At 51.1% G+C, this 12,553-nt stretch overlaps 1 protein-coding gene across 1 annotated transcript in view; it reads left to right on the top strand.

Annotated features, from left to right (window-relative positions):
- The window catches only part of LOC102831835, a 28,779-nt gene that overhangs the window by 728 nt on the left and 15,498 nt on the right, over positions 1–12,553 (top strand). The gene's annotated exons all lie outside the window — the stretch shown is intronic.

The following is a 12,553-nucleotide window of genomic DNA, read 5'->3' as shown; positions in this document are numbered from 1 at the left end:
ACACTTACAGGGACTCTCACTGAGCATGTCCTCCCCCCAGGACACTTACAGGGACTCTCACTGAGCATGTCCTCCCCCCAGGACACTTACAGGGATGTCCACTGAGCATGTCCTCCCCCCAGGACACTTACAGGGACATCCACTGAGTGTGTCCTCCCCCAGGACACTTACAGGGACTGTCCCCCATGCCATTTTATCAGATGCTGCAGTGGAGCCAAACCCGCCTGCTCTCTGATTTGTGGTGGATAAGGACTCACTCTCTGGTCCTTTCTGAGTCCTCGTTTGAGGGGACTGTGCGGAGACCCAGGGGGCAGACTTACCCTTTGGGTTTGTCCTCTGCTGTAGATTGAACGGAATGGTTTAGAATCAGGAAAGGTGGGCATTAGGGCTATATGCTTTCACCATGCTTATTCATTCTGTATGCTGAGCAGATAGATAATCCAAGAATTGGGATCATATGAAGAAGAGTGTGGCATCAGGCTTGGAGGAAGACTCATTAACAACCTGCGATATGCCGATGATACAACCTTGCTTGCTGAAAATGAAGAGGGCTGAAAATACTTACTGATGCAGATCAAAGACTACAAACTTCAGTATGAATTGCAAAAACCCCTCACCACTGGAGCAAGCCTCATGATAAATGGAGAAAAGTTGTCATAGACTTCATTTGACTCCGATCCACAACCAACTCTCATGGAAGCAGCAGTCAAGAAAGCCAACGATGTATATTGCATTAGGCAAATCTGCTGCACAAGACCTTTTTACAGTGATGTGGCCCAGCGCTGGCCAGCTTCGGGGACAGTTCCTCTGTCTGGGGCCAGGCTCTTGGGGAAGGTTGGCCTCGAGTTTGAGACAAGTGGGGACGAGGGCAGGTGGGTGAGTGCCATGCAGCACACACACTCTTGTCCATCCTGCCCAGCTCTGGGGGCACCCACATCAGCAGGGCTGGGCACCACCCCTCTGGCCTGACGTGGGCTCCCGGAGGCCTGGACCAGGGTAGCCACAGGCTCGGTGGTCTGTGTCCTCCACTGCTTTATCCACCATTTCTTCTTCTTCTTTATAAAAAAGTTTTCATTGTGAACTGAGTGATAATTTACATGGGGGAACATCAATTTTACATTCATAGTTTTATTGCAATGATTACAATTTCCTCTTTGCATCATCATTCAATAGCATTTGCGTCTATTCCCTCTGGTTTTTTTTTTTTTTTTTGGTGGTGGAGCGGGGGGAGATGTACACAGAAACACTCAGGAATCATTTAAACAACCCAAGGGCACATTCTGCAAGCCTGCCTCCTGGCTGCCAGCACCCAGTCCCTCTCTTTCCATGAGTCTAGAGTCCTCAGCTGCTCCCTCTCTCCATGTCTTCATCTCTGCCTCGTGTTGTTGCTGCTTCTCTGGATAGGGTCCCACATTCTGCTCATGTTACTTCCCTTGATGGTCCTAGGGTCCTCTGTTCCTGGACTGTAAGATGAACTACTCCCCCTATTTATTACAAAACATCTACCTTTACAGTTGTGACAATCACAATTAGTCATGATAACAGTTACTCTCTGTTGATCATAAGAATCGTATTCCATCTCCTTTCACCAGACCCGTCTAGATAAGAGGAGAACTATTCAGTATGGACCCCTTCTTAAATTTCAGAGCTACCCGATGTACATCAGGAGGAGTCCTGGCCCAGGCTGCTCCGGCCTCACCATTTCTACGTTTGGACTATTGCAGCCACAGGGCCAATGCATCTCACTGGGGAGGGGGAGTCTTCTTCTTTTTCACGGAGTTAAGCATTGGGCTGCTAAACCACAGTTCACAGTTCAAATTCCGAGGGAGCAAGTGCGGCTGTGTGCCTTGATGAAGGTTTGCGTTCTTAGAGACCCTCAGCAGGTGGTTGGACACATGGCACTTGGAGGCATTTTCTGTCCAGTCAGGCTCAGCCCACGGTGGATGGACGTTGTATGAGATGGATTAGAGCTGCCCCATGGATTGCCCTGGGCTGTAATGTCCACAGTACTGTAGACATGTTATCAGGAGGGACCAGTCCCTGGAGAAGGCTATCATGCTTGGTAAAGTGGAGGGTCAGTAAGAAAGAAGATGACCCCGAATGAGATGGACTGACATGGAAGCGACAATGGGCTCAAGCTTAACAATTGTGAGGTTGGCACAGGACTGGGCAGTGTTTCGTTCTGTTGTGCACGGGGTCACTGTGTGTCAGAACACACTTGACGGCACCTAATAACAACAATCTTTATGGAAGGGGATCATCATGTCGTTCTCCAGGGAACCCGCGGCTAAGTTATTAAGTGCCATCTAGTGATTACAGGGTCGCTATGGGTCGGAATCGACTCGACGGCACTTCACAATCACAATAAAAAAAAAGTGATTACAAATCGGGCTGCTAAACTCAAGATCGACAGTTCGAAACTACCAGCTGTTCCGTGGGAGAAAGATGAGGCTTTCTACTGCCATGAAGATTTATAGACTTGGAAACCCTGTACAGGGTCGCCATGAATCGGAACCGACTCCAAGGCATTTAACAACAAGAAGTCTGTTCTGACTCATAGCGACACTGTACAGGGTTCCCGAGGAGCAGCTGATGACTTTGAACAGCTGACATTGTGGTTTGAAGTCCCGTGTTCACCCTACAGCCCACATCCCGAGTCCACTGGGTGGGTTCAAGTTGCCCACGTTGTGGTTTGGAGCTGAGCACTTGACCATTGCTCCAGTCACCCAAGACACCAAACTCACTTCCACCACGTCAATTCCAATTCATAGAGACTCTGGAGTCCTGGTGTGGTGCTGTAGGCTAAGCACTCGACCACACAGGGAGTTCGAACCTCCAACCAGCCACTCCTTGGAAACCCTATACAGGTTGCTATGAATGGAAACTGAAGGGCACTTAGCAACCAGAAGAATGGCAGAATAGTGGGCAAAGTAGAACCTTTCCTTAGGCTTCTGAGACTGAAACTTTGTGGGAGCAGACTACTTCTTACCCCTCAGAGGGGCTCAAACCACCAACTTTTCAGTTAGCAGCCAAGCACTTCAACTCTGTGCCACCAGGGTTCCTTAACTGTACTTTCCAGTGTCTGATTTGAACTTTGCAGCTGCACTGGCTACTCCTGAAGGATTTGCTAGAGTCTTTCCCAGCCTTGGCCAGGCATGGTCTTTGAGACCCTTCCAGCTGTTGGGAGCATTTGGCGACGTTTTCCTTCCAGTCCCTCCCGAGATCCGGTGGAGTTTTCCACAGGACTTGCTGGAACACCACACATAATGTTCTTTTGTCTTCTCTGTGTTTTCTAATTTTGTTCTTTTTGGTAAAGAAAAGGATCTTTTCAAAAGAGCAAAAGGCAACAACCATCATTTTTAAGTGAAAAAGCAAAATGAAAGAATGCCTGTTGGTTATGTTTCCTCTGTTTGTCCATCATGCTGAGCAGGATTCTGAGGTCAGGGAGCCAAGCAGCCCGTGCTTGGTTTGTCTTCAGATAGATTCCTAGCTAATCCGACTACTCATCATGGCTTCTACCCACCCGCTTCCTCCATCCAGGCTCTCTCCTCACTTTAAAAGTGTGTAATTTACACCCAAATCTTTGTTTTTAACCTCATGAAGTCAGAGTAGAAATGTCATTTTAAAAGAGACATCATGTATGAATACCCCAGACTGGCATCTCCCACTGTTCAAGGGTCCCCTAGACAACGCTGCCCTCCTGCCAGTGTGTGCATTTAGAAGCAACTGAAGGGATTTCTGGTGGTGCAAATGTTTAAGCTCTTGGCTGCTGACTGGAGGTTTGAGCTCATCCCAAGGTGCCACACTGTGCTAATGTGCTGGACTGCAAAGCAGTTTGAACCACAAGGTCTGTGGTTGGAGCTCACCAACCACTCCTTGGAAATGCTATACAGCATTGTTATGGGTCAGAACTGACTCAATGACACATAACAACAACAACAACAACAACAACAACAACAACAACAGAGGTGCCTTCAAAAAAAGGCTTGTGTCTCTGTTATCTAGTGATATCACAAGGGGCTGGCATCCATGAACAGAAATTGGTTTCTCACAATTTAGGAGGTTCGACGTCAAGTTCCAGGTGCTGGCTGTAGGTGAAGAATTTCTCTTACTGCTTGTCTTAGCTTCTTGGCATTCCTCAGAGATCTCCATGTGGTATCTACCACAAGGGCTTTCTTATCTTCCTTCATTTGTCTTTGCTTCTGTTCCTAATCTGCTCCTTTTATATCGTGACATAACAAAGAAAAACTTATTTCCAGTTGCGATTACACTGCATATTGGAGTATAGGAGTTAGGGTCTGAACACATGTCTTTTTGTTTTTTAAGTTTTTATTGTGAATTGAGGGATAGTTTACATGGGAGAACATTGGTTTTACACTTGTTTCATTGTGATGTTTACAATCTTCTTCATGCATCATCATTCAACAGTATTTGCTTCTATTCCCTGTTTTATTTTTTGGGGGATGTATACAAAAACACTCAGGAATATATAATCATTTAAACCACCAAAGATCACATTCTGTAAGCCTGCCTCCTGGCTGCCAGCACACAGCCTTTCTCTTTCCCTGAGTCCCGAGTCCTCAGCTGCTCCCTCTCTCCATGTCCCCATCTCTGCCTCGATCTCTGGTGTCACTTCTTCTCTGGATAAGGTCCTGCATTCCACTTGTGCTCTTCTCCCTTGACCTAACACATGCTTTTGGGGGATATAGTTCAATCCTTAACACCCTGGCAATCAAGCCTCCAACCAAACTTACTGCTGGTTCTGGGTAGGTTTCATTCCGACTCATAGCGACCCTGCAGGACTGGGGAGAACAGCTCCAGGGGTCTCTAAGACTGGCAGTCTTTACAGAGCAGACTGCCTCATCTCCTCCCGAGGGGCTGCTGGTGGCTTCGTACTGCCGACCTTTTGGCCAGCACCTGAGTGTTAACTGCTGAGCCACTAGGTGAGCTTCTCCTGAAAAGTCAGCCGCTGAAAACCCTAGGAGCTCAGTCCTGCTCCACCACATGGGGGACACCTTCAGTTGCTGCATTCTGCCAGCAATGCCTGCGGGGCCTCGTCTTGGGAGCCCTGAAAAGGGGTTACATCTCCCTACTAGCATTCACTGACACTCTCCACACGCTGTGTGGTTGTGGTTGTTAGGGGCCGTGGAGTCGGTTCTGACTCACAACAACCTGAGGCATGGCAGAACACTCTAGGTGTCCACAGGGCTAGGATCCCCAGCAGTTGGGGGTGGGGTGCTCAGCAGCTGACAGAAAGTGTGCTGTGGACACGGGGACATGGGGTCAGACTGATTCCTTTCTGTCAGCACGGTTCCCAGGTCTATCCGTGCCGTTGCACCATCTCTTTCAGGCTCAGTGACACTCCACTGCACGTCCGGTCACCTTTGCCCATCCATCCGGTTCCACCTTTGGTTTATTGGGACCAATAGCGTTGCCGGGAACAGCGGCATTCCTGCTTTCGCTTCTCTCGGATAAAGACCTAGGAGGGAATAGCCGAGTGGGGTGCCATTTCTGTGGTTAACGTTTTGAGGCTTTCCCATCAACAACAATGGCTGTACATCCTCGCCAACACTCGTCTGTTTTCTGCTTTTTTATCATCACCATCTTCGTGGGTGTAAAGCGATGGTTCAGCCGGTATGAAGACTCTAGATGAGGCAAGTGGCTACAGACCCAAGGTTATTAGTGGTTACCAGGGATGGGCGGGCAGAGGGTGGAGAGGGTGTAGGAGGTGATGGAAAATTTGGGAATGGATAAGGGTGAGAAAGCACAAGAGAATGAACATGATCAATGCCACAAGATTGTACCTGTGAAGCACATTGAAAGGGCAAATACTTTGTTACATATTGTGTTTGTTGTTGTTGTTGTTATATTCCGTGGAGTTGGATCTGACCCATAGCGACCCTGTACAGGGTTTCTGAGGCTGTAAATCTTTACGGGAGCAGAACGCCTCATCTTTCTCCTGCGAAGCAGCTGGTAGTTGGTAGTTTCGAACTGCTGGCCTTAAGGTTCGCAGCCCGATTCATAACCACTACGCTACCAGAGCTCCTTTTGTGTTTACTACCAATAAAATAAAGTAAATCAAAACGGTTGCTGTCAAGCAGATTCCGACTCTTGTTGACCCCTGTGTGTCAGAGTTCAACTGTGCTCCATAGAATCTTCAGCGGCCGCTCCTTTGCAGTAAACTGCTAGGCATTTCTTCCCAGGTACCTCTGGGTGGGTTTGAACTGTCAACCTTATGGTTAGCATTTACCACAGACACATAAGTGTGGACAGTGTGTTTAGAAAGTGCTTTCCTCCTCTTCTGCCCTGGTCTCGAGTCCAGGACCTGACCTTGACTGCCCCTAGATGAAATCATCTCTCCAAGACCATCCCTCCCCTCAGCCCTGAGCCCTTGCAATCTGTCACTCCCCCACTTGTTCTGTCTTCATGGGATGAACTCTTGAGTGTGGCCTTCAAGGCCCCCAGAGGCTGCTCCCAACTTTTTCCCGCTCCTCCCTAGCCCCCACCCCCACACGCTACTACTATAACCTTTGGGACCGCTGGAATTCTTTGGGTGAGAGATTCTGAGGGCCACAGCTGGAGGACGAAGGGGCTGGGCAGCCAAGGTGGGGCGGAGGCCGGCCAGGAGATGCAGGCCCCAGGGTGGGTGGTCTTGTGTTCATGTTCACAGACACCATCCTGACCTGGCAGCTGCCTCTCGGCTGTGCTGAGCCCCCAGGTTTGGGCCAGGCTGAAGGGAGATGTGACAAGCCCTCGTGGCACTGTATGATGAGCATTGGACGGCTAACCACTAGGTCAGCGGTTCAAACCCACCAGCTGCTCTTTGGGAGAAAGATGAGGCTGTCTGTCCCTGTAGAGATTGCAGTGTTGGGACCCCGCTATGAGTCCAAATTCACTCAATGGCAGTGGGCTTGTCTTTAGGTCTGTATGGAGTGTACCCTGATGACAGGCTAACAGGACTGGAGAGACAAGGATCTGGTGCCCAGAGATGGACATTTTACAAGCAACCAAGTGTCACTGCTTTGAGAGGTCCTTGTAGCCAGTCCTGCCGCACTTCAGCCTGGTGGCCGGGATGGCTGTGCCCACTGGGTCAGCAGCGTGGCTCCGTGTGGAGTTTCAGCAGATGTCTGTCTTCCTCCCACACTGCAGATGCCGTTTTCTGAGGAGGTGGTCTTTGATGGGCCCTCCGGTCCATCCCCGTGCCTCTGGGCTGACTCGATAGCACTCAGGCACACCTTGGGGTCTGCCATGTGGACGGATGGCTTCTTCCCTAAACAACTTCAAGTGGTTTCAACCCTTACGAGTTCCCATGGGTGTATATATATGTATTTATGTATTATATATATTTATATTATATATATGTGCATTATATATATTTAACCCGTGAATTGGTTCTCAAGGTGAAGACCACCCTTCGACTGTCAGTGTGCCGTAGTGTTGCTGTGATGCTGGACCACTAGTCATTCAAAAAGCACCAGGGTCCTCCATGATCGACAGGTTTCAGCAGAGATTTAAGAGAGATGAGGAATAAAGGCCTGGTGATCTACTTCATCCACAGAAAACCTGAAAGTTCACAATAAGAGACAGAGGTCGAGCACCCAGGTTGGAAGGCACTCAGATGACCAGGGGCTCACGACAGCCCAGGACAGGACAACGTTTTGTTCTCTGTATGTGTGTGGGGGCGTGTCACCATGAGTCAGAACTGATGTGAAGAAGGGGAGCAGCTGAGCTTCAGTGGTCATTCATGGACTTCGATGGGGAGCCCTCCTGCCCCCAGGGACGTCCAGGGACACCTGAAGAGCAGCTGCTGCCACCAGTCTTGCTCTGAGTGGCTCCGTGAGTCACTCACATCCACAAATTTGCCGAGGCCCTGAGGTCAGCGTCTGTCCCCAGAGAAGGCCAAGAAGAGGCCTAGAGAGATTTAGGGGGAGACATTGGAAGTGGTGAGGGCTTCTTACCTACTGCGACAGGTGGGCTGGGATCCAGTCCTTCATCTTTTATCCTGGTGGGTCCCAGGCCCAGGAGGGAACATTGCAGGTGGTCGAGAGGGAATTCTGACCTCTTGCCCCTCTCTGGGGCTCTGTCTGACCTGCCAAGCTTTGCAGCCCTGTAGACAGACACAGCTCGGGTGGGTGTGATCCTGGGTTCTGAGTGGGGCTGGCCATCAGGGAATTGGCACAGATTTGAAAGAAATGAGAAGCAGCAAGAATGCTCCACCTTCCTGGGGAGGGTGTGTGTGGGTGGGTGGGGGGCGCCCTCTGGTTGGGGTTCTACAGACATGATGACATGGACGAACAGTGTTCTTCAAACACACATGTTATAAATCCTAAACCCTGGTGGAGGTGGTCGTTGTGTGACATCCCGTCAGTTCTGACTCGTAGCGACCCTGTACAGGGTTTCTGAGGCTGTAAATCTTTACAGGAGCAGAAAGCCTCATCTTTCTCCTGAGGAGTAGCTGGTGGATTAGAACTGCTGACCTTTCAGGGAGCAGCCCAGCTTGTTGTAACCCACTGTGCCACCAGAGCACCCTTAAACCCCTAGCCCTTTGGATGCCATCCCATTTGGCCACAGGACTGTCTTTGTTATGTTGATGAGGTACCTTGGAAGAAGGGCTTGTTTGAAGCCCATCACCTTTGAGATATAAAAAGGGGGACGGACACTTGCCCAAGGACAAAGTTCAGAAGGGCTAGACAAGGAGGAGTGGAAGCAGGAAGTACAGGGAGGAAGTGGGAGGAGCAATGTTAGTTACATGGAGGGAATTGCAGCCAATGACGAGAAGCGAAACATGAAACAAACCGTGTAGGAGCTGTTGTATGGATAACTACTGATGTGATCAGTAAACCCTCCAACTCACCATAAAAAGAGCAGATCAGACTCAGGGAGAGCTGCAAACCAAGGGCCCTGCTGGCCATTGGGTTCCGATTCCTAGCTGGCAGTGAAGACAGGGTAGAACTGCTCCACATGGCTTCCGAGACTGTGGATCTTTAGGGAAACAGACTGCCACATCTTCTCTCTTGACTGTTGGGTTTGGACATGCCATAGGGGGGACCAGTCCCTGGAGAAGGACATTGGTGGTGGTTATGTGTCATTGAGTCGGTTCCGACTCATAGCGACCCTGTACAGGGTTTCCGAGGCTGTAAATCTTTACGGGAGCAGAAAGCCTCATCTTTCTCCCATGGAACAGCTGGTAGTTTTGAACTGGTGACCTTGAGGCTCGCAGCCCGATTCGTAATCACTACGCTACCCTTATGCTTGCTAAAGTGGAGGGTTGGCCAAATAGAGGAAGGTCTCAGTGGGATGGACTGACGCATGGCTGCTACCACTGACCAGTACTTAACCCACTGTGCCACCATGACTACTAACGCTGAGAAGGAAGCAAAAGTGAAGGGGAAGGTGCACACACCACATGGAGATCGCTGAGAATGGAGGCAGAGAAGTTTCAAAGAGACAAGGGCCTTCCCCCTAGCTGGCCGACAGAGCCTTCCCCTGGAAGCCCCCACCAGCACTGTCTGGTATAACAGCGCTTGAAGACTGACACAAATGGACCTAGCCCCAACTCTCGTGGACTCTGGACCATCTAGGCATTGCACAAGGATGCACACTTGTGTCGTGCTGTGGTTGTTGGGTGTTGTCTGGTCAGTCCTGACTCGCAGAGACTCTGTGTCTAACAGAAGGAAACACTGCCTAGGTCTGCGCCCTCCTAACAGTTGGTGTCATGTTTGAGCCACTGAGTCAATCCATCTCATTGAGGGTCTTCCTCTTTTTGGCCAACCTTCTATTTTACCAAACGTGATGTCCTTCTCCAGGGACTGGTCCCTCCCAAAGTATGAGAGATGAAGTTTTGCCTTCCTTGCTTTGGAGGAACATTCCTGCAGCTAGCGGATGCAAAGGGTCAGCTCTCCTCCTCCCTGGGCTGCCCCTGTTCACACCTGCTGCCTGTCCAAGTCTGTATGGATTTGGTTTAACGTTCATAAGCAAACCCACCTTGATTTTTCCACTTGACAATGTTTGGAGGGTTTCCCATGAGCCAAAATGGATTGCATGGGTCCTTGGACCAGGCTTTTAGACTTCTTGTCCCTCTGCATGAACCAGGGCCTTGAGCAGAGGACATGGATGGTAAGCACTAGGGCCAGGGAGCTCAATTAGTGGGCTGGAATGGTTGGTCAGCTGGGACACTGCTGTGTGGCACTGGGCAGGACAGGACAGGCACAGATCTGTCCCCAGAGACAATGAGAGCCTTTGGAGAAAACCCCAGCCTTTGAGAGCCATTGGGGGCTTTCCCGAGTCAGAATGAGAGAGATGATGTCACAGAAGCATCCAGAAGCACATTTCACTAATCATGGTGGCCCCACTGAGCATCTGCCCTCCCCAGAGCCCTGGAACATTCTGGATAAATTCTGCACATGGGACCCCCTTCTTGCCCCACAGGGACCCTATGTGCTGACTTGGGGTAGGTGAGGGGCAAGGGGGGACCATCAGAAAGCACACTGACCTTGATTTCCTAGACCATCTCTTCAAGCCCGAGGGGTCCTGAGCCCACCCTCACAAAGGTGAGACCCGCTCCTCAACTTGGGGTGCCTTCTGATGTAGTCTGAGCTGACGAGGCGGTAAGATTCTAAGACAGGAGAGAGCAGGTGACAGGTGTGTATAGACAGACTGAACCGCATCTTCCCAGTTGAGGCACCTGAGCAGTGTTAGAGCAGGGCAAGCAGGGCTGATGGGTGCTTACTCACTCATCACTAGTGAATGTTAACGACGTGGTGAAACCCCTGTGAAATTGTTCCCTACAGGTTGGTAAGCTCGTGTCTAGCTTGTTTGTCAGACCCTCTACCCCTGACCTAGCTTCCATCTACTCCCCGAGCCTGCCACCCCCACCACTAATTCCCCAGCTTGTATACGAGGTCAGCATTGACGCTGGCAACCTGGAGGCATGATCCTCGACTGGCTTCCGCTTAAAAGCCCCACAGGGAGAAAGAGGTGAGGGGGCATTCAGACAATGCCAGGGACAGGCTACACCAGCAGTTGGCATTCACTGAACTCTCATGTTGGCCAAGGCTCCTGGATGTTGGAGACATGTGTGTTTTCGTCAGCATACATTGGTCAAAGGCTGGGTGCTGAGGACCTGGAAATGACCAAGTCACGCCCTTCTACTCAGCACCCAGTCAGGTTGGAGAAAGCCAGAGGAAGTGCCTATGGATGATGTTAGTACCACCAGTTTGGTCTGACTCATAGCAACCCCATGTGACAGAGCAGAACAGTTCCTTAGGGGTTCTCAGGCTGCAGCTCAGCAATTCTTCCTCCCCTGGAACTTTGGGTGGGTTTGAACCACCAACCTTTCATTCAGCACAGCAGAGTGCTTAACTGTCGTCCCACCAGGACTCCTCTCAGGGAGGGGCTTGGGGCACACGGTTCATGTAGGTGCTCAGAGGAGAGCCACTTCAGCTAGGCTACCCCTCCTCTGGGCTCTGGACATGGCCAGAGGTCCAGGCCAAAGGTCCAGGCCTCTGCTTATCCATGGAGGAGGCAGCAGGCAGCAGATGGCTGATTGTTAGTTGATGCGGCTCCTGTGGGCCAGGGACACAAGGGGACAGCACTCACTGCTTCCCTGTCTGTGAGTTAGCATGGCAGACTGTCCCTCTGTGGCCTGGCCTGGCCTGGGGCTGGGAGGTGGAGCATCGGGCTCATCCTGAGCTGAAGGTGACCCAGCCTTCCCCCGGGGGCCTCTGACCTGGTCTTATCAAAAGGAATGCTGCCCCTTCCCAAGTCCTCTGCACCCTTACTCCCATGTCTGGGACAAACTCTCCACCTCACAGTGTATCTCCTTAGGACAATTTCTGGGTCAAAGGGCACATGGTGAGGTCACTGCTGCACAGATGACCTCCAGCGCCACGGGACACCCTCCCTCTTTGTCTGGTGGGTGCCTGGCTCCTTAATTCCCAGTGATACCGAGAATTTCTTCATTGTCTTCATTCTGGGCTTCCACTCCTAGTTTCTCTGGACCCAGAGCTCCCTGGGGGCAGGCCAATTTAATTACATTAATGCAGTATCCTGCCGGTGGGGCCCTGGGTGCAAAGCAGAGGGGCTGGGACTTGGCAGTTCCCCAATTAGACCGGCCCTGGGCTCATTTGGAGTGGAGGTCAGGGATCAGGTGCCGGTGGGACCTCTGACCTGCCCTGCCTCAAACCCTTTCTGCCCCTGATGACCCCACAGGCCCTGGGCAGCTGCTCTCCTCCAGTATCTCTCACCTCCCTTTAGGAAGAAAGTCCCAGCAAGACACAGGGTCAAGTTTCCTGGGTCTCCCTATGCAAGTGTCCACATGGGTCTCATGTCCAGGCTGTGGCCCTGCCTCAAACCTTACTTCCACACTGGCCCTTTATGAGCCCCAGCCCCTCTGTGTCACCTACCCTCACTGTCTGGGCCCCAGAAGCCCCCTTCTTCATATTTACAGCTCCATCCAGGCTACCCAGCCATGGGGTCACCCAGCCCCAAGGGCACCCATCCCAGCTCCTACACCACTGGGCCAAAGGGCCCACCCCCATCCTCACTGCTGACT

This window comes from Chrysochloris asiatica, unplaced genomic scaffold, assembly GCF_000296735.1.
Source record: "Chrysochloris asiatica unplaced genomic scaffold, ChrAsi1.0 scaffold00314, whole genome shotgun sequence".
In the NCBI taxonomy this organism is placed as follows: domain Eukaryota; kingdom Metazoa; phylum Chordata; class Mammalia; order Afrosoricida; family Chrysochloridae; genus Chrysochloris; species Chrysochloris asiatica.
Note: the sequence above shows the minus strand (reverse complement) of the source record. Positions and strands in the feature narration are given on the sequence as shown.